General features: G+C 42.2%; 1 long non-coding RNA gene across 1 annotated transcript in view; it reads left to right on the top strand.

Annotated features, from left to right (window-relative positions):
* Nucleotides 1–21448, top strand: part of LOC144580335 (uncharacterized) — a 77063-nt gene that overhangs the window by 33327 nt on the left and 22288 nt on the right. Inside the window, exon 2 of the long non-coding RNA XR_013529639.1 lies at nucleotides 15117–15248. This is a non-coding gene — a long non-coding RNA (uncharacterized LOC144580335). The remainder of the gene's footprint in view (nucleotides 1–15116; nucleotides 15249–21448) is intronic.

The raw sequence follows: 21448 nt of genomic DNA, 5'->3' as shown, positions 1-21448 counted from the left end.
GCAGAGAAATCATGAAGGGGTTAGGAGACCATGCTAAGGAATTTGGACTTTACTTTGGGGGCAATGGAGATGGTCTTCTGCAAAGGGGAGAGAACTTTCTGGCAACTCCTCAAATATCAAATCAATGGGAAACCCTGAGTAAGGTTGAAACATTTCTGACCAATAAAGAGTAGAGTGAGAAGATCGTACCCTTCTTCTAATGGGAAGGGTTTGTATAAACCATAATAATATCTTTTAAAGTCCCATTAAGTCATGCTTCTAGTCCATTAGTTTGGGAATTTTAGGCTGACATTTGAATTCATGTAACCTCATAGTACTCTCAGATATTCCTATATCCAAGAGAGATAAATAAACCTTTAGCCTGACCATAGAACTTCTGAATATATATGGTTAGTTGATGACACATTTCTCTCTCCAGTTACCTGAGCTCCATGAAACAATCATAAAGGAACAAAAGAACAAAGTCATTGGGGGAATAGAACAACAATGAACACATGTAAGTTATGTGTTTGTTCACCTATGTTTCCTTAGAATCTGACAGACAGTAGGTAAAAAATTTTTGAATGATTAAAAACTGAATTAAGAGAATTGGATAGACTTTTTCTGCAAGATGAAGATCTGTTGAAGGAGTGATAATAGAACATGGCGACAGGAGTTGGTTACCACCTGTGCACTTGAAGAGGAGGAATTATTGATACTAGGAACGATTAAACTTTTTTTTCTGTCTTGCTGCCTCTAGGGCCGGAGCGTGTAATCCTGTTGCTGTCATTGATCCTGTTGCCGTTCACTCTTACCCAGTTCTGTATGCTCCTTAGATCCAGAAACAGGCATGTTATGTCCTTGTGCATCTGCTCTGCCCAGTTAGATGTTGTCATCCCTACCCAAGAAGAATGCATTCGATCCAGGAAAAGCTTCATGTTCAGTTGCAAAGAGTGGAGTATTTTAAACATTTCAAACTAGGGGTCCTGAAGCGTGCTCCATGGGTTTTACTGATTTTCTGCAGGAAACTGCTCTCGCCTTAACTTCCGTGTCCTTGAATCAAAAGACATTTTTGCTGGTCACCCAGGACAAGATTTTCTCTACTATTCCTCATAATTTCCCTACCAAATCTTAAAAGTATGATTCTCCTTTGAGAGTTAAAGGAGCAAAACCTGTATATGATGCACATGATTCCTCATTTTTTAGAAGAAACCAGAAAGACATTTTGTAAATGGGCAGCTGAGTGATATAGGGCTAGTAACGGAAGGGAGGCTTTGGAAGGGCTGGCTTTGAATGCGATTAACTTAACAGTAAAACCTGATGAAATCAATCAGTTCCTTCCTGAAGAGACCATAGCACGGTGCTGAAGAGTGTGATCTCAGGAATACAGATCTGGATTTAAATTCCTGTCTCAGGTGACTTTGTGAACCACATATTCTCTATGGAAATCAGTTTCTTCATCACTGAAATGGAGATAACTGGTATGTCACTGGAGTTGTGTGCTGATTAATGAGGTAATGTCTGTAGTGGTTCATATAGTATGTGGCACATTTAACAAGTGGGTCTGCATGAAGCTGAAAAAAGGACACCAAAGGACCAAAACTTATCATTGTTCATCTGACACATCCGGAGGTTACAGAGTCTGAGTGTGAAGGAAATGAGCATTCAGGTCCCTGGGGAATTGAACTCATGTGGGACAGGTGCAGTCCATAAGGATTTCCTGTGGCCTCTAGGAGCCACCCTTCAAGGCCACCCATTTCCCACTATACTCATCAAAGCAACACTGTGGTGAGGAATTTAGCTTCTAAGTGTCCTGCTGCCTGGGAGAGCTCTAAATATTATATTCTAGTATTCTGTTCATGTAGCAAAGGGTATTCCCATTCCAAATGCAGGAATTACAGTTTGATCTACATTTTAGATTCTTGTTTCATTTACATGAGTCACTGTCTAATCTTGATCCTGCCTAGGATGCACTCAATAAGTGACATCTGCCGTGTGGAGTCATGAGCTTTTCCACACTGTCTCCATTTCATGCCTCACCTTTCCCTTTCCAGGGGTGATCTCCTGTGTCCAAACGACACCGGTTTCTCTCTGTAGATTCTCCCACCACCATTGACCTTGCTCCCCTTTGTGGCTACTCAGATCCTCCCTGGTGCCTGAGACCCTGCTCTGTCTCATGCCTACCATCAATTCAGGGGAAGCAGCTGTTTTCAGGGCTTCATTGGCTATGGGAATGAATGGTTCAGGGACACACTGAGCCCAAATATGTCTGCTGTCTGATTTTACATGAGTACACACATATTTGGCTGATGCTTCCATATCTTCCTGCCTCAAAAGGCTAATTTCTTCTGGAATTGAGGCAGTTTTCCTCATTCAGGGGAGGAGATACTTTTGCCCTTTAAAGCTTCTTTCTCTGAGACTCAGAGCCTGTTTCTTAGCTCTAGCAAAATTTCCCCCAAATTTCCATTTTATTTTCTAATGTGAACAAACATGATTTTGTCAGAGGGTCTGAGATTAACTGTAGGAAACAAAAAATCCCACAGTTTCTCTGAGGTGTTGGCTATTATCCTCTGTCTCCAGCCAGTTCATTCTTTTGGACTTATTACAACTAACTGTGACTACTAGAATTTTCTTTTTTTAGTATGTTTATCTCAAAATAAGTCAACTTTTTCCATTATCATTCCCCACCTCTCACCTCTCCCAGTCTTTTGTTACAAGGACCCCAAAATCTTTATTCTTACTGAGTTACTGTCTGGCTAGTCATCAGGGTAGGTACAATATTTGATCTACTCCTGGATTCTTCCACTTTTCTCCTGCTATTGAGGTATTACTTACATGCATTAAGATTTATTTATTTTAAGAACACATTTTGGTAAATTTTGTAATCATATACAATTATATAAAGCATCACTACATTCAAGACAAGGCAAGTTTTTCACGCTAAAACATTTCCTTTCTTCACAGCTTTACAGAGATGCCTAAATCCTTGAAGCACCATTTACCCCAGACTTAAAGATTCTTTATAGTGAAACACTTTAAAGGAAATTTTACTTAAAAGCTTTAATCTGGGTGATATGTTCAAAGTCTTGACTTTGGGAGACTTCCAGGTTTGATGTTCCCGTTATATCTGAGCTTTTTCTCTCTGCTAAAGGCCACGTTTGCCCATCTGCTATTGATGTAGAATATGTTCACAGATGGCAGGTATCTTGGGCAAAAATTAACACACTAGCCTCATACCCTTTCCATCCTTGCCAGCTGCCATTTTAACAATTCTTGGTCAGCCTCACAACTCATCCATCAATGGCTAGCCTTTTCCCAGCTAAGGAACTGAATGAAGTGTCACAATCAGATCTTAGCAGCTTTAGAAAACAGTGTTGTCCAAGAGGCATTGCATTATTTTCTGTTCTTTATAGAATCTCTTCCATTCCATTCAGCATTCCAGGTCTTCATCAAGTAAATGGAAGTGCTCTTTGTTTTTTCCGTGCTGATTTTATTGCATATATTTATCTGTCTACTATGATTATGTGTGACCTTAGTAGAGCAATTGTGGCTCACAGAATCTCCATTTCTATCCATCCATCCAGCCAGCCAGCCATTAACCCACCCATCCACTCAACAAGCATCCATATGTAGGAATATGTGATTTACATATGCCAGGCATGAGATAGCATTGCATTTTACAGTATTATCTAATTGGACCCTTAACAAAACACTGATTTTACATTTGGAAAAAGTAGGTAGTTTACCTAAGGAAACTGAAGACAATAAATGATAATGCCCTAACTCAAAATCTGATTTTGTCTGATTGCAGAGAGTCTTCTTGGTCCTGATTTCTGATTTGGTTTGTTGTGTGTGTGTGTGTGTGTGTGTGTGTGTGCACGCGTGCGCACGTGCGCTACCTCAGCGGAGAGACTGAGTAGGGATTTGGCTCTATGAGCCTGAAGTTCATTTGAAAGGTCTGGAACAAAGATAGAAATTCAAGAATTATTGACACACAGATGGTTTTGGAAGCCATGCACATAAATGGGATTGGCAATTGAGAGTGGAGAGACAGGATCAGAAGAGGTGATCCAACTAGAATCACAGCCAATACTCTGGTTGTAACATTCCGTGTTACTTTAGTCTCCACATGTTTGCTTGTCTCTGTCAGCTGTTCTTTATGTTTTTACAGAAAACCTAACCAGAGCATGGGCTCTTGGTATCCTTCCACTCTGAGGAACAGACGTTAAAAGTGGAAACGCTGCTTCCACTCACTAAAGTAAAGGAAGTAGATGCTTCTTGAGTACTCATCCTCTAGATATGATGGCCATGGCTAGGTCTCAAGTCTGACTCACCAACCCCACAGCTACCCACTCAGTTACTGGGAGTCTGTTGTATGCGTTGTCTGTTTCCCAATCACCCATCTCCATTGCCCAAGGAAACTTTTCCTAACCTAAGAAAGCCTTCTTTTCCTCCCTGACTTAACCTAGATAAAATTGGAATTTATCATGGAGTTCACCTATTATGGGAAGCAAAGTGTGGAAACTCCCAACATGTATACATGAATGAAATGCATTCACGTCTAGTTTACAACTAGAACATCAGACCTTGAAGTCTCCCAAAGATTTTAGATTCTTGTTTTATTTTTAATCTAGCAGGAAACTTGCTTATCTGTTCTTTTTTACAAACTCCATCCCCAAACCCATGCTTGGTCTTTCTTAACACTGTTTCCTAAGCCCACCTCAATTCTATTTCAGGAATTTGGGAATTCTTCTATGACCCTCTGGTGGGAGGCCTAGATTTATTCTTTATTGATTTCAGGTTAATGAGAAGTTTCTAGTTGAAGATCGTGTTCACTTTTCTGGATCACACTTCATACTCCTGCGGCCCACTAAGTAGGCTGTTCATTGCATCACACAAACCACATATACCAGAGATGGCTGCATGCTTTTACTACTCTAATGAGGGCCAAGGCCAGGTAGATGACCAGTCCTAGGAACTATGCTGTATACATAATGTTCATCCCTGAAGAGAACTCAGTAAAATAGAGAAGATGACATAGGTTTCTATGTCTTTAGAAAGTCTTGGGTTAGATATTTAGGTGAACGTTTTTTTGGCCCTGGGAATGAGTGAAACTTTTTAACACAAGAAGGCTGCAGCAGTCCTTGTTATTTTTATTTTTAAAAGAAAACAAATCACTTCCCAAAGATAGTTTAAATGCCATCCTGCCTGGAGGAAGAGCAATGGGCTAAATCACTTCTCACAGTCCTCCTTAACCCAAGGACTTTTGCAGCCAGTCATTCAGAAAAATGTGCTCAGTGAGTAAAAATCAGCTAACTGCGCTTTTCCAAGTGAAAATCCAAATACCCTCTTTCTGATAGGTGTCCAAGTTTCAGTGATATACTGCGATCCTGCGTTAAGAACCACAACACCTTCTTTCAGATGTCAAAATCTTCTCTTACCAATACAAGCAAACATCTATTTCCCTCAGACATCTGGCTGATTCCCATCTGCCTGGTTTGTACTGTACCATGAGCACCCGGGAGAGGTAACTGAGACTCTGCTTATCCTGGCTCAGAAGGGAGCAATAAGTATTGGTGATTTAAAGACTCTATATTAGGGCTTGAGGGACTTGAGTTTTGGGCTGGCTCAGCCCCCAATTCCCTGTGGCACAACTTTCTGTGACTCTTTGGACCTCAAGACATAGAGGTTAGGAGTGCAGATGCTGGACCAACATGGGTCTATAACTTATTAACTGAACGACCTTGCGCGAGCTACTTAAACCCTTAAAAACTCTGTTTACAGTTTAGCCTTCTGTAAAACTCTGATAATGACACTTACTTTATAGAAGCATGGTGAAGATTGAATGGAAGAATTTATGTATCTTGTGTATTTGATCACTTGGTACAATAGTAGGTGGCTCACTACCTGTTAGATGTTGTCATTTGCTTAGATTTTATTTGTCGAATTGGGAGATTGGGTAAAGGAATCATAAATGATTCCTTTTCACTATGAGAGTCAGTGAGTCAAACACTATTTTTTTTTTTTTGTAGTGATGTCTACTTCCTCTCCTTCCTCCATCTCCTGCTTCGTGGGGTCCCCACACTTTCCTGCAAACACAAGGCCAATTGGTGTGTTGCCTGCTGTGCTGAATTTCCTCTTTCCCACAGCACGGGGCTCCTCCCTTGCTGCTCACTCCTCCTCATGGTGGTCCTGTGTTTGATGAAGGATCCTGTCAGGTCTACAAGTGTACATCCTCCTCCTCCCTGGCCATTAGTTCTGTCAAGTATTGAGCAATGTTGTTGCCAAGCCTTCCTCTCCTGTGAGCAATCTGCAAGGCTGCCTGACATTTATAAGTTCCGGAGCTGTTTTTCCCCCGAAACAAAGTCATCTCCCAACTTTTACATTATAGATCATCCTGGAGCTTTATTTTCACCATCACTGAGCTGGAAAGAGGACGAAGATATCCCATATATTTCTCCTCCTCAAAACCAAGCATCTCAAATAAAAACCCTTTTGATTTTCATCTTCTCCATTTGCTCTCCTAATGCTCAAATGAAAACGAGACTTTGGCTTTTGATTTTCACTCCTTTGTCAATTTTCCAGTGGCTGCCAACCCAAGAGCAGCATGGACAGGCTTCAGCAACTCCTCATGGGTGAGAATGTGAGGGTGGCAGCTCCATCACCAGGCACCTGGGGCTGCCTGGGTTTTCTCTCAGTGCCAGTTTTGCTAATGTCCCAGGACTAGTTTGACTGAATGGCTTTTATAATAGTAAAGTCTGTGTGGCAGCCTGGGAACAAAACTATTCTTAATAGCATGTGTTGGTGGCTGGGGACGTGGGGGGAAGGTACATGTGGAAGGCAAGAACTTCAGAAGCTTGGTTTGAATTTCTAACTCATCTCAGGCTTCCCTGCGCTTTCAGGATAATTTAGCCCTCCAATCACTGTAAGAATGCAAATGTCCTAATTTATGGAACAGTGCTGATAATTTATTGTGTTGATCTTATCAAGGGCATTTGCCATTTGAATGAAGAGCACATGAAAAGTGTGTTTAACCTCCAATATGCTGCTCTCATAATGGAATTTCAGGCAGCCTCTTAGCTGATTGAGGAAAATGTGTTTGCTCTGGAGTGTCTCCCTGGTATTTCTCAAATCTCAAATCACACATGTAAGGTAGCCGTGTAACTCTAATTATATTTCAGGCTGATTTCACACACGCACATGTGCCTTGGGTGGGGCTTCCTTCCCTGCCTGCTGCCGCTCGATGGGTCTGGATGGATACTGGATTGACAGTGACCCAGACTGACAAGAGCTTGTTCTTCTATTACAGAATTGTTATTAAGTTTGATTTTTTCATCCCTCTGAATTGTCGAGATGTTGGTTTTTATTCTACTGTGCTCTTCACCAAAGGGAAGGAGAAATGTATTTGGCAGGTGCAGTTGATAGTTTTAAAATTAAATTGACTTTATCCTTTGGTCTTTCCCCCTCCGAATCCTCTATTTACTTATGTTTCACCGTTTCCGTATCTTACTTTACTTTCTCTCTTTCATTTTCCCACTTCTTTCTTCCCTTTCTCTTCTCTTTTTCTCTCTGTCTCACACACACACAGACGTGTGCACACTTACAGATACTTCCTTAATTGTATCTTTCTGGTTTTCATACACATAATTCCTTTTGCCTGCTTTATAAGCTCTGATTCTCAAGTGATGTCACCTAGGTGTGCTATTTGATGACCATTACTCAGCGAAGGTTACAAAGGGCATTCCTGAATCCTATTCTTTTGGTTTCCTTTCCTTTGCTTAGACATACAAGCTCCTTTGTGCTTGGCAGTTTTGGTTAAGGGTTTATTGACTCCTACCTTGAGACATACTCTGATGGAGAGTAATACTTACATGCTTGACATAGAAAACTCTGGCTACCCTTATTAAATTACCTAGCTTGGCAATGCCAAAAGGTAGAGGTGTTCCAGATTTTGTGGGGCCTGAAGGTAATACAAGACAAATAATATAAAATTACAAATAAAAATTTATATTTAGAGCCTTAAAGGGAACCATGCAAGTGAAAGGCCTTGAAGCTTTAGGCTCACTAATTTCACGATGAATTTAATTCTAGAGTGGGGTCCTCATTGTAAGACCCTGAAAGGTTTTACCTTGCCTAAAGTATTGCTTCTTTTGTCGTAGTTTTTAAAGATGCCCTCAATCATTTCTGCCACGTATTCATTTACACTTAAAACTAACATACAACTGCTTCTGAGCCTGATTGTTGAAGGCCCCTCTAGTTGCCACCCTGCCTTCCTATCACATCTGTTCCTGACACCTGATTTTTGTTCCAGCTTTTGGCCCCTCAGGTGTTGACCTTCTCTTCTATTTATCCTGAAGACTGGATTAAATCTAGACTGGATTAAATCTCCCTACATTTCCTGTAGATTCATGGAGAGATTCCCTGTTGTATTCTCAGCCTTAAAGAACCCAAATTTCACCCAAATTCCATTGCCTGGGGACAGTGTTTAGAAAATGACAAAAATACTTTTCAGAATAGTAAAGTCTGTGAGACAGGTTGGACCCGGTTGTCTGGTTAGAAATTGGAGAATAGGCTTTGGACAGTTACCTGGATTTATTTCCACCCATAGCAAGTCCAGGTCAATCCCTTGACTGGGCTCCATCTATCTCTTCAGTCATATATCAGCTCCTTCCATCCTAAGAGAGAACAATATTATTTGCATCTTTTACCAAACTTTGCAATCTTACATCATGCAAAGGAAAAGCATCTCCTGTTGTACTATTTTACTATCGGCATCGTACCCAGGGGGTTTAGACATACAGATGCAGGGAACTCAGCCCACTCTAAGAATGTGATGGCTTCTATGAGGAGGTTATAGAAGACCACGTCAAGTCAACCAAATTGATCCTTATCTTCAGGAAAATGGAAACCACTGAAGGATATGAAGCTCCACTGAAGGTTGAGCCTTCACCAGGTTTTCCTTCCAAATATTTCCTGTTAAGAGTTTACAGAATATGGCTTGGGGGAAACCCTACTCAAGCCAGGGAAGATAGTTGGTCAGCCACTACAATCCAATCGAGAGACCAGCACAGGGATGGCAGGGACAGAGAAGGGGCAAAGGAGACAGAGAAGAGGGGAAAGCTTGAAAAAATACTTAGAAAATAAAGTAAGTAGAACTGAATAATTTGGAGCTTGAATTCGAATCCCAGTAACTGGCAGGACTGTATGAGGACCAAATCTTTTCTGACTGTCTCTGTCTACTTCATTTGTTTTCTAGCTAGGATAGAGAGAAGATAATGTGTTTCATCTTTTGTAAGGTGAGCTGTAAGTTGTTTTACCCAATACAGACCATGGCAGGTCAGGGTGAAGAGAGGAAGTTCCCCTTAGCAAGATCTCAAGTCTTAATTAGCTACAGACCTGGGTTCAGCTGGCATTGCTAGCAGGGATTCCCCAGCTGTCTTCCCCAGCTGTGTCTGGGCTTGCTTTTCTCTCTCAGGATACTGATTTTAGAGGGTGGCCTTGCCTTTCCCCAGTGTTTATGATGGGTGAGACAGGGCTTTTGTGGCTGTGAAGAGCACTGTAATTCATAGAGCTTAAAGCTTCCACTGGGTGAAGCTCAGAGATATAAAGCATTCCCTGCAAACCAAGGCCTCCTGGATTCTAATCAGACAGGGCTGATTCCTTTCCTTCCAGTGGCTTTTATGACCCACCCTTGCCTGAGATGACGAAGTTTCTCGTTGTCCACCAAAAAGTAAAAATCCATAAGAGGCAATTCAATTTCACAGGTCATAAAGTTATATGTCCACTTCTTGCACTTCTTCTTCTTGTTTATTATGGTGGAAAACTTCCGAGTTCACCATCTATATTTTGTCAGTGGATAAAAATTGTTTTATCCTACATGTTTCTCCTGTATCCTGCCACCCTCTGTCCTCATCCTGGCCTTGCTTATATCTCATTCTATTCCTTATCTAAGAGATCCTTAAATCAAAACTCACCACTTCCTGGCAGATAATACCTATCTGCCTGTTGCTGAGACTGGAAATGCATTCCCTCTGGGTGATAGAATTTTTTGGTGGCATGAAGACCAGAGGAGGCAAGTGAAAGAAGGGGCAGAGACTCCCTTTCTAAGCATCAGACTCCCTTTTTAGAGTAACTGTTTAGTTTTTCTTTTCCCCTTGTCCCCCAAAAGTTTACATACACAGATACAGTATTCTCATCCTGAGTATGGTAAAAATCTAGTTCCTCTGTTTATTGTTCCCTTATTTCCATTAAACCTGATATGGAGGTGTGTTTCACAGTGTTAGCCTTGCACATAGCTTCTTGCAGAAGCAGCCTACTGTGTCATGGAACTTCTTGTGCCCAGAGCCATGGCTGATTGAACCAGAAATCAAACTTGATTTGAACCAGATTAAAAGGTAGCCAGCCAACTCATTATCTAACCTAGGACTCATATGGCCCAGCGCAGAGATAGTCTGGGCCAATCAGATTCTCCCTCTCGAGAATATGTTTTCTTCCCCCATCATTTTATTATGAAACATTTAGACAAGTCGAAAGAATTACACATTAAATACCTAAATCCAAGTCACCATTGGATTCTATGATTAACATTTCACTTTATTTCTTTTGTTACATAACTATCCCTCTAGCCATTCTTTTAGTGATCCATCAATATGTCTTATTTTTTAATGCATGTGAAAGTAAGTTGTACACCTCACGACAGCGAGAGACATAGGAGGTAGCATCTGTTTTTAACTTATGAAAAGTGCTGGAGCTAGAAGGTCACATAGACTAGGAGAGAGAAAGATGACTGCGTAGAGTTGTAGACAGCTGAGAAGTGATAGACCCAGTTTGTAAGGGATATGGAGCAGATATGCTGAGGAGAGCAGAGGCACGTGGCTGCTGTGGGACACGGAGTTGCAGAAAGGGCTTCAGTTCAGATGCTTTTCCAGTACTCCAATAATTCCCACGGGACCCACCTGTACATATTTTTTAATTTTGGGTTTTTAGATATAATGAGATTTCTGAGGACCCTTAAAATGCCTCATTGCATTGGGAGGACAAGGCGGGCCGATTGCCTGAGCTCAGGAATTCTCAACCAGGCTCAGCAACACGGTGAAATCCTGTCGCTACTAAAATACAAAAAAAAAATTAGCCAGCCATGGTGGCATGCATCTGTAGTTCCAGCTACTTGGGAGGCTGAGGCAGGATAATTTCTTGAACCCAGGAGGCAGAGGTTGCAGTGATCCGAGATCACACCACTGCACGCCAGGCTGGTGAGAAAGCGAGACTCCATCTCAAAAAAAAAAAAAAAAGTTTTCATTGTACGTCAGTTAGATGTGTAGCTGGCAACTTAAAGATTCTCACTTTAGCACCATGTTTATTTCAGTGTGTAGTCACTGGGCTCCTACCATAGCCAAGTGAATGTGTTAGGTACTCTGAGGACACAGTTTTCTCTGCCTATAATGCTCTAGCCTTGTGACCTGCCAGATAAACTCCTACTCTTCTTTTAATGATGCCTTCTCTCTGAAGCCTTCTCTGACTGGCCAAGGCAGAAAGAATCAAGCTCTTATTTGTGCTCCTAAGACCCTTATGCATACTTGCACTGTGCTAATTTCAACATTGTGCCTTATTTATTTAATTTTGAGATAAGGTCTCACTCTGTTGTCCAGGCTGGAGCTCATAATCATAGCTCACTGCAGCCTTTAACTTCTGGGTTCCAGTGATTCTCCTGCCTCAGCCTCTCAAGTAGCTGGGACTACAGGCATGAGCCACTGTGCGCAAGCATTGTGCGATATTTAATATTTTATGTGTCTTAGTTCTCTGCAGGCTTTCAGTGACAAAGCAGATAATGAATTAGTCATTTTTGTATCACTGTGAACTAAGTCTATTTAACACATAGTAGGCCTGCAATAAACATAGCAAGATTGATATATATTTGATTCTGTTGATATGAATGGACCAGAAAGCCCTCTGGAACTGATCTGCAGGAGAATGGCTGCTGCTGTCTTCTCCAGACACTGCTCAGATTATCTTGTAAGAGAGAAGTCACAACAAATGCCGTGAGCCAACAGTCTCCAGCTGCAGCATTTTGGCCAAAGAGCTTCTTTGGTGGCTTAAAAATGGGAAATTGGCCGGGCGTGGTGGCTCAAGCCTGTAATCCTAGTACTTTAGGAGGCCGAGGCGGATGGATCACAAGGTCAAGAGATCGAGACCATCCTGGTCAACATGGTGAATCCCCGTCTCTACTAAAAATACAAAATATTGGTTGGGCATGGTGGCACATGCCTGTAATCCCAGCTACTCAGGAGGCTGAGGCAGGAGAATTGCCTGAACCCAGGAGGCGGAGGTTGCAGTGAGCCGAGATCTCTCCATTGCACTCCAGCCTGGGTAACATGAGCGAAATTCTGTCTCAAAAAAAAAAAAAAAGGGAAATTATTCCCTGCATGGTATTTGAGGTGAGGAGATACACTCCTCCTTTGGCTCCAGCCAATAACTGAGCATAAGGGTATATATTAAGTAAAGGAATAAGACTTTTCCATTTCTGCCCAACATGCATATGGCCAAAACTTTCTCAGAGCTGCACGGCAGTCTTCTGAGGCTCTTCCCACCACATCCTTCTTCCTCCCCTCTACCCTTTCAGTGATGATGGATTTGCATTACAGGATGAAGGTCTCCCCTGCTGACTCCTGCTCCTTTGCTTCTATCTTTTTCATCATTATTATCCCCAGTGATTTGCTTGCCTTTCTTATACTGTCTTGATATCTGCATGTTTGAGAATCCAAACTGACACATTTGTTACCAGAACTGGACCAAGAAGGCAAGTGGCAAGATGAAGTTTGGGAAATGAATCTCTGACCACCATCTGGCTATGGTATGTGGTTCATGGACAGTTCTTAGCACAATTGGTTAGACTTTCACCAGTTGTGGACCTGGAAAATGCCCCAGTGAAAGAAATGCCCTTCCTAATGTGAAGACTCAGGCATTGGAAATGTACATGGGACAATGCACACAGGACAGAAGGATTGGCTCATTATTACTAAGTTGCCTTGACCCTCTACAATGTGACAAACAGAAATAGGGTAGTTAACAAACAGCTAAAAATTAAGCATGTTGGCCAGACAGCTCTTTTGGTAGCTTAAAAGGAGGTCATTATCACATGTAGTGGATGATTAGATACAGCCAAGGAGCAAATGTGGGATCCAAAGGGGAGGGTCACTGAGCTTCAAGCACTAAATGCTCAGCCAAATGCATTATGTTAAGGTCAGATCCCAGGCTGAAAAAACTTCAGATCCTGAAATATAGTTACAGGGACAACTGGGTGGAGGTCACAGAGATTGTGTCTCTGCAGTTTTCCCTGAAGTCTCAGAGTCTGCAGTTTGCTTGCCCCTCCCCAATACAAGGTAGCACTAGTTTGGGAAGACACTGCAGAGGACTTTACTCCACAAGGCAACAGATGCCCACATCAGGAGCTGCTTGTCCCTCTTTTCCCAGTTGCCAGGCAAATTACTAGGGTTATATCCCTGCATAACCAACCTGGAGAAGTATTGAACCTCATAAGGAAGAAAGTGGACTATATCCCATTTGGTATATAAGAATCAGCCAGCTTTTACTGGAAGAAGCCGGAGGAGTATCCATTAAAATGAAACTTCAAGGTGCACAGAGATAAGGACATATTCGGTGACTTGGGATGTTGTCTCAGGTTATTGTTTTATATTCTAGAAAAGATTTTAATGTTTGAGACAAAGTCACTGCTAGAGTGATTCTTAGAAACCTGTAGAAAACAACAGTCCATGCTCAGCCACACAGAAATGCCTGAGTTATTGTAAAAGATGGTATAGAAATGATTTAGAAGGCTCAGGCTCAGGGAAATGAGTGTGCTAGTGTGGATGTATGAACAGAGGCCAGAAGATTATATTCCGGGGAAGACCAAGAGGATGCTGTATTCATGAAGGCCATCAAGAAGGTACTGAGAGTGGGGCATAGATAGCATCAATAACAATTTCAGTGATAGTTCTCCAGTATAGGTCAGGGCTGACAGTAGGAGTGGCTGTCACAAAGCTTGGTTTATTAATGCAATGCAAATGATGGGGCCCCAAAGTAAAAGAGGCCAGCTGGAATTTCCTAACCTACAGAAGCTTAAGGGCTTCAATGCTATAATGATGGATAAGGGCAGAGGGGCAGCCAATGGTGATTAACTTATGGGGAATTAAGAAGATGGTTGATTATACCTGAGATCTGAAGGGCAAGATAGATGGGGAGCCAAAAAAGATGTTTATGAATATATATGATTAAAATGGGGCAAGAACGGAAAAGCAGAAGGCTGATGCTAGTTGCACTAATGAAATATCATGACCCATTCCTCAATTTCTGGGTCTGACTCAACTTTCGCATCAGAGCCCATAGAGTTAGGAGTTGGTTAAGTCTACTGGAGTAAGAATCAATGTCACAGCAGGTATATATTGCAAAGATCCCTCTAGGAATCTTTTTCAGAGGGACATTTGACCACTTACTTGGATGACTATACATTGGGGGAAAAAGGGAATACTCCTTTTGATGACTATTGGACACAGAGTCTGAGTTGCCATTGCTACCCAATGATCCAGAGTGTTATCCTGGCTCCCATATTAAAATAGAGCATATAGCAACCAGGAAAGAAATGGAAACAGGATTAAATCAGGCTCACAATGGGTCCATTTCTTGAGTCTCCAAGAGTATAACTGGGATTAAAATACGTGGTAGTGGAGTAACCTGCACCCTCAAATCTTGGCTTGTGGGGTAAGAACTACTGTTGTGCAGAATGCCAAGTGGAAATTTCTGAAACTGCCCCACTCAATGCCACCCATGGGCAAGAACAATATCACATTCTAGATGGCCATGGCGGAGATTAGCATTACTCCTCAAGATCTAAAGGATGTAGGACTGGTGGTTCCTATCCTAGCTCCATTAAATTTGTCCATGAACCCTAAAGAAATCAGATAAATCCCTGAAATGACCATAAACTACCACAAACTCAACCAAGTAACATTCCTAAATGCATCTGCCATGCTGCGTATTGTATTGTAGCCACTAATGGGGCAAACACATTTTTTTCTGAATCAGAAAAGAGGACCAGGAATTGCTCGCATTCATACAGAATGAACAAAGACATTTCTTTACAGGTTTACCTCAGCGCTATGTTAACTCTGCCATGCTTGTTGATAATAAAATTCAAAGAGATGTGGACCATCTGGACATACCACAGGATATTACATTGATCCAGTACAGCTATGATATCATGCTAATTGGACAAGGTAAGCTAAAGCGACTACTCTGCTGCGGGCCTCAATATGATGATGTGCTTCAGAGGATAGAAGATAAACTCTAAAGGATAAAGTAACCTGCTACTTCATAAAAGCTTTCAGGAATTCAGTGATCAGGAGTGTGCCAGGAATCCCTTCCAAAGCAAAATAAAATAAAATAAAATAAAAATCTGTATCTTCATCTAACGACAAATAAGAAAGCACAAATAAGTAAGTAGGTCTTTTTTTTTTTTGAGCTGTCACCTGGGCTGGAGTGCTGTGGCATGATCATGGATCACTGCAAGCTCAACCTCCCAGGCTCAAGTAATCCTATCACTTCAGCCTCCTGAGTAGCTGTAACTAGAGGCATGTGCCACTAAGCCCAGCTAATTTTTGTATTTTTTGTAGATACGGGGTTTTGCCATGTTGTGCAGCCTGGTCTCGAACTCCTGGGCTCAAGCAATACACCCACCTCGGCCTCCAGAATTGCTAGGATTACACAGGCTTGAGCCACTACACCTGGCCCTGGACGTCTTTTTAGTTTCTGGAAGTAACATATTCCATCCCCACGCATTCCTCTCCCTGACACATCCCAGGTCATAGGACAGGGTGCCAACTCTAAGTGGAGGCTGGAGCAGGAAGGGGCTCTGCAGTAGGTCTGAGCTGGGGTATGAACAGTGCCTCCTTTTGAACTCTGTCATCTATTAGATCTTTTGGTGTTGGAGGTGTCAGTGGTAGGAAAAGATGCGATGGGGAGTTTGTGGCAAGCCCCAGGGGAAGAATCACGATACAGTTTCCTGAGATTCTGGAGCTAGGCCATGACATCTACAGCAGAGCATCATAAACCTTTTGAAAAATCATTCCCGATATCCTGATAGCTGTGGAACACTGGACCATGGGACACTAACTGACCACACATTCAGAACTGCCCCTCATGAGCTGAGTCCAACCAAACCTTCCAAGTCATAAATTTGGGTGGGCTTAGCAGTGGTTATTATAAAAAGGAAGTGGCACAGCTGAGATTGAGCTCAAGAAGAGCTAAAGGAGAAATAAACTGCAGGAGCAGGTAGCCAACCCACTACAGTTGCACCAACTTGCCTTTTCCAGCTTTGTTCCACATATTTCTCACTTATCTGGGGTGATTGGGCTATCTGGGCTTGTTCTTTTTTTTTATTAGGGAGGGAAGGAGGAAGGGAGGAAGGCAGGAAGGGAGGGAAGGAGGAAGGGAGGGAGGAAGGAAGGAAGGAAGGGAGGAAGGGGGAAGGGAGGGAAGGAGGGAGGGAGGGAGGGAAGGGAAGGAAGGAATTCAAGCAATGAGAGAGACATTGCCGACCTGGATCTAGAGGTTTACAAGTTGATTTCTTTTTTTGAGGAAGGAAAGAAAAAAATGAGTAAAGGAGAGAAAGAAAGAAGAAGAGAGAGAGGGAGGGTGAACGGAAATATTGCTTTATTCTGAAAAAAAAAATGGGTATTAATAATGGCCAATCAATGTTTCATTTAAACCTATGAGTAGGTGTGATGTGGTATTGACAAGAATGTATATTTTATGTATTTGAAGTGGAGAGCTCTATAAATATTTATTAAGTTTACTTGTTCCGAATATGAGTTCGAGTCCTTGATATCCTTATTAATTTTCTGTCTAATTGAATCTAAGTCTCTGTGTATCTGGGTGTTAGGATCGTTAGCTCTCGTTGTTGTATTGATCCCTTTACCACTATATCTTCGTTGCTTTAAAATCTATTTTATCCGCTACGAGAATTGCAACTCCTGCTTTTTATTTATTTATTTATTTTTGCTCTCCATTTGGTTGGTAAATCTTTCTCCATTCCTTTGTTTTGAGTCTTTGTGTATCCTTGCATGTGAAACAGGTCTGGATGTAACATGCCGTTGGGTTTTGGCTGTGTCTTTTGATTGGGGGATTTAGTCGATTTAAATTTAGGGTTACTGCCATTTGATGTTGACTGGCTGTTTTATTCATTCGTTGGTGTAAATTCTTCTTTATGTTGGTGCTCTTTACTTTTTGGTATATTTTTAGTAAGGCTAATACTGGTTGTTTCTTTCTGTGTGTAATGCCTCTTTCAGAAGCTCTTGTAAAGCAGACCTGGTGGTAATAAAATCTCTGAGTTCTTGCTTGTTCATAAAAGATTTTATTTTTCCTTCAGTTGTGAAGCTTAGTTTGGCTGGATATGAAATTCTGGGCTGAAGGTTCTGTTTTTTGAGGATGTTGAATATTGGCTCCCACTCTCTTCTGGCTTGTAGAGTTTCTGCTGAGAGATCTGCTGTAAGTCTGATAGGCTTGCCTTTGTGGGTAACCTGACCTTTCTCTCTGGCTGCCCTTAGTATTTTCTCCTTCATTTCAACCCTGGTGAATCTAACGATTATGTGCCTTGGGGTTGCTCTTCTTTTTTTTTTTTTTGAGACGGAGTTTCGCTCTTGTTACCCAGGGTGGAGTGCAATGGCGCAATCTCGGCTCACCGCAACCTCCACCTCCTGGGCACAGGCAATTCTCCTGCCTCAGCCTCCCGAGTAGCTGGGATTACAGGCACGCGCCACCATGCCCAGCTAATTTTTTGCATTTTTAGTAGAGACGGGGTTTCACCATGTTGACCTGGATGGTCTCAATCTCTTGACCTTGTGATCCACCTGCCTTGGCCTCCCAAAGTGCTGGGATTACAGGCTTGAGCCACTGCGGCCGGCTGGGGTTGCTCTTCTTGAGGAATATCTTTGTGGTGTTCTCTGTATTACCTGGGGTTGACTATTGACCTGCTTTGCTAGTTCAGGAAAATTTTCCTGAATAATATCCTGAAGGGTATTTTCCAGCTTGGATTCATTCTCTCCGTCGCATTCAGGTACACCTATCAAACGTAAATTTGGTCTTTTCACATAGTCCCACATTTCTTGGAGACTTTGCTCATTCCTTTTTATCCATCCTTTTATCTCTAATCTTGTCTTCCTGTTTTCTTTCATTAAGTTGGACTTTGACCTCTGTTATCCTTTCTTCTGCTTGAACAATTCGAGTGTTTAAACCTGTGCATACTTCTCGGAGTTCCTGTATTGTATTCTTCAGTTCCATTAATTCACTTATATTCCTCTCTAAGTTGTCTATTCTCAATAGGATTTCATCAAACCTTTTTTCAAAGTTCCTAGTTTCTTTACATTGGGCTACAACATGGTCTTTTAACTCACAGAAGTTTCTTATTATCCATTCCCTGAAGAGTGATTCTGTCATTGGGATGCGCTTGTTCTCCATCAAGCCTTGTTCCATTGTTGATGTGGAACTGTGATCATCTTTAGAGGGAGAGGTGTTCTGATTTTGAGTATTCTCAGCCTTTTTACACTGGTTTCTTCCCATCATTGTAAATTTATCCTCCTGTTGTCTTTGAAATTACCAACTTTCAGATTAGGTCTCTTGTGTGGGCATCCAGGTTGTTAGTTCCCAGGGCCAGAACGGCAGCGTTAAGACTGATGGTGCTTTTTTGCCCAGGATTCTCCTGTCTGTCTTCCTTCTTGTGTCCATAATGGGGGACTCTGCCTTCCCCGGGCTCCAAACCTTGGTCAGAAGGGGAACCAGTCTCGTTTACTCTGTGCCAAGAGCTGCGGCGCGAGGTGCCGTCACAGCCGCTGCGCCAGTCTCAGGAGTTGTGCTGGGGACCCGTGTGGGTCCTCCAAACCTCGGTCAGAAGGGGAGCCGGCCCTGTTTACTCTGCTCTGAGAGCTGCCTCACCGAGGTGCCAGCGAAGCCGCTGCACCGGCCACAAGAGTCGCGCTGGTGACCCGTGTGGTTCCTCCACTGGGGATCTTCTGCTCTGTGAGCGACCAGAATTTATCTGAAAGTGTGGCATCCTCTAGTTCTCTGCTCTTTGACTGAGAGCTGCAATCCCGAGCTGTTATCGATCGGCCATCTTGTATCATTCCCCTCTGGGCTTGTTCTTATGGTGGTGGATGAAGGGCAGATGTCAAGTCCTAATGTCTGGCACATTTTAAGCCTCGATGAAGAGGGAGAGGGCAGTGATTCTCTGCTAAGCAATACTCCAAGCTGTTCCAGTCTGATCTCTTGTTCATAAATATTCAGGCCCCTCCCACATAAAAATATTCTCATACCTTACCAAGATCCCGCAATGTCTCAGCAAATTATGAAACAGGCTCAACGTCCTTACAGTTTATTTCAGATCTCATATCTGATCTTACAATTTATGTTAGACTGGGTATGCTCCTTTTAATCTAAAAATCTAGGTACAAAAATGACAAGTTAATTGCCCATCACTCACCCAACATTGAATGGGTGAACAAGGACAGCACAACTGCAATAGACACCTCTGTTTAAAAAGGGGAAGAATAAGGAATGGAGAAGCCATGATCCTTAACATTCTGAGTTGTTGCCAAGTCCCCCTACCTTGAGGGTAAGAAGTGTTCTTTAATTAGGTTCCAATGAATTAGGCCCCAGGAGAGTGGTGGATCCCATAAGATTGTTCATACCATAGACTAGTCCACTGTTGTCCCTAGTTCTCAGTTTCTCCATTTCAAAGGTCCTTCTCTATCCATCCAGCTCTTTGGCCACTTCTGAGGTTAATACTGGAGACTAGACCTTTTTGGAAGCTGAATGGCTATTTAAATCAGCTTTCTGCTTGTAGAAATTTGGAGGTTCAGAGATCTTATTATATCTTTCACAGCCTTAGACTCTTTTAGTCCAGGCTCATAATACTTTTACTAAAAGAACACTGTCAAAAACTTATGGTCTTTCTATATATTTGATTTTAGTCAAATGTATATACCAAAAGTCACAACAATGATTCTTCTTGAAAAAACCTTTCTTTCAGTCCTTCACCCCTACTTAGCTTTTCGTACTCTGATCATCGGGCTTCTGTAGAACTGCACCATTAGACTTTCTAGAAACACTGCTGTCCAGATGAAAGTTCTAATAGAGAACACCTTCATCCTTTGAGAGGTGTTTTTAATTATTTTATTACTTATATATTTACTTGTTTATTTTTGTATTTATTTTTTGAGATAAAGTCTCATTCTGTCGCCCAGGCTGGAATGCAGTGGTGCAATATAGGCTCACTGCAACCTCCATCTCCCAAGTTCAAGTGACTCTCCTGCTTTCTCCCGAGTAGCTGGGATTACAGGTGTGCACAACCATGCCCACCTAATTTTTATATTTTTAGTAGAGACGAGGTTTCGCCGTGTTGGCCAGGCTGGTCTGGAACTCCTGACCTCAAATGATCTACCCAACTCAGCCTCCCAAAATGCTGGGGCTATAGGCATGAACCACCACACCCGCTCTGTTGCCCAGACTGGAGTACAGTGGCATGATCTCGGCTCACTACAACCTACACCTCCCAGGCTCGAGCAATTCTCATGTCTCTCAGCCTCCTGAGTAGCTGGGATTACAGGTTTCTGCCACCAAGCCTGGCTAATTTTTGTATTTTAACAGAGATGGAGTTTCACAATGTTGGCCACGCTGGTCTTGAACTCCTGGCCTCAAGTCGTGCACCCCCTTGCCCTCCCAAAGTGCTGGGATTACAGGTGTGAGCCACTGCACCCAGCCAAGAGGTTCTTTTGTTTTTGTCTTTGTTCTAATATATAGAGTCTTGCTCTTTTGACCAGACTGAAGGGCAGTTGCCAATCACAGCATCATAGCTCACTATAAACTCAAACTCCTGGGCTTAAACAATCTTTTTCGCTCAGCCTCCCAAGTAGCTGGGATTACAGGCATGTGTCACCATGCCCAGCTAATATTTTTATTTTTATTTTTTGTAGAGATGGGGTCTCACTGTGTCCAGACTAGTCTCAAAGCTCCTGGCCTCAAGCAGTCCTCCTGCCTTGACCTCCCAAAGTGCTGAGATTACAGGCATGAGCCACCATGCCTGACCCCTTTAAGGGGTTTTTAATAAAAAGTGTCAGAGATTTAAAATCTTACTGACAGTAGCCTGGGTTGGGTTTTTCCCTGAAATAGTTTCATCAGGGTCACATTTTGATTTGGTAAGAAAGAGTTTTGTTTTACAACCCTTCTAGTTCTGAAATTTTTCGCCTTTATATTTTCTCTTAATTCTGTTTATACCCAAGCCAATTCTTTTCTGAACTTATTAGTCTCTTGTATCTTATTACACACAGTCAACAGAAGCCAGCACATATTTCCACATTTTGCCTCAGAACTCAACTCTACCATTTCATTTGTTACACTTTCTACCTTACAGATTATCATGAGAGAC

This window comes from Callithrix jacchus, chromosome 19 (assembly GCF_049354715.1).
Source record: "Callithrix jacchus isolate 240 chromosome 19, calJac240_pri, whole genome shotgun sequence".
Taxonomy (NCBI): domain Eukaryota; kingdom Metazoa; phylum Chordata; class Mammalia; order Primates; family Cebidae; genus Callithrix; species Callithrix jacchus.
This window is presented reverse-complemented; position numbering and strand designations above follow the sequence as displayed.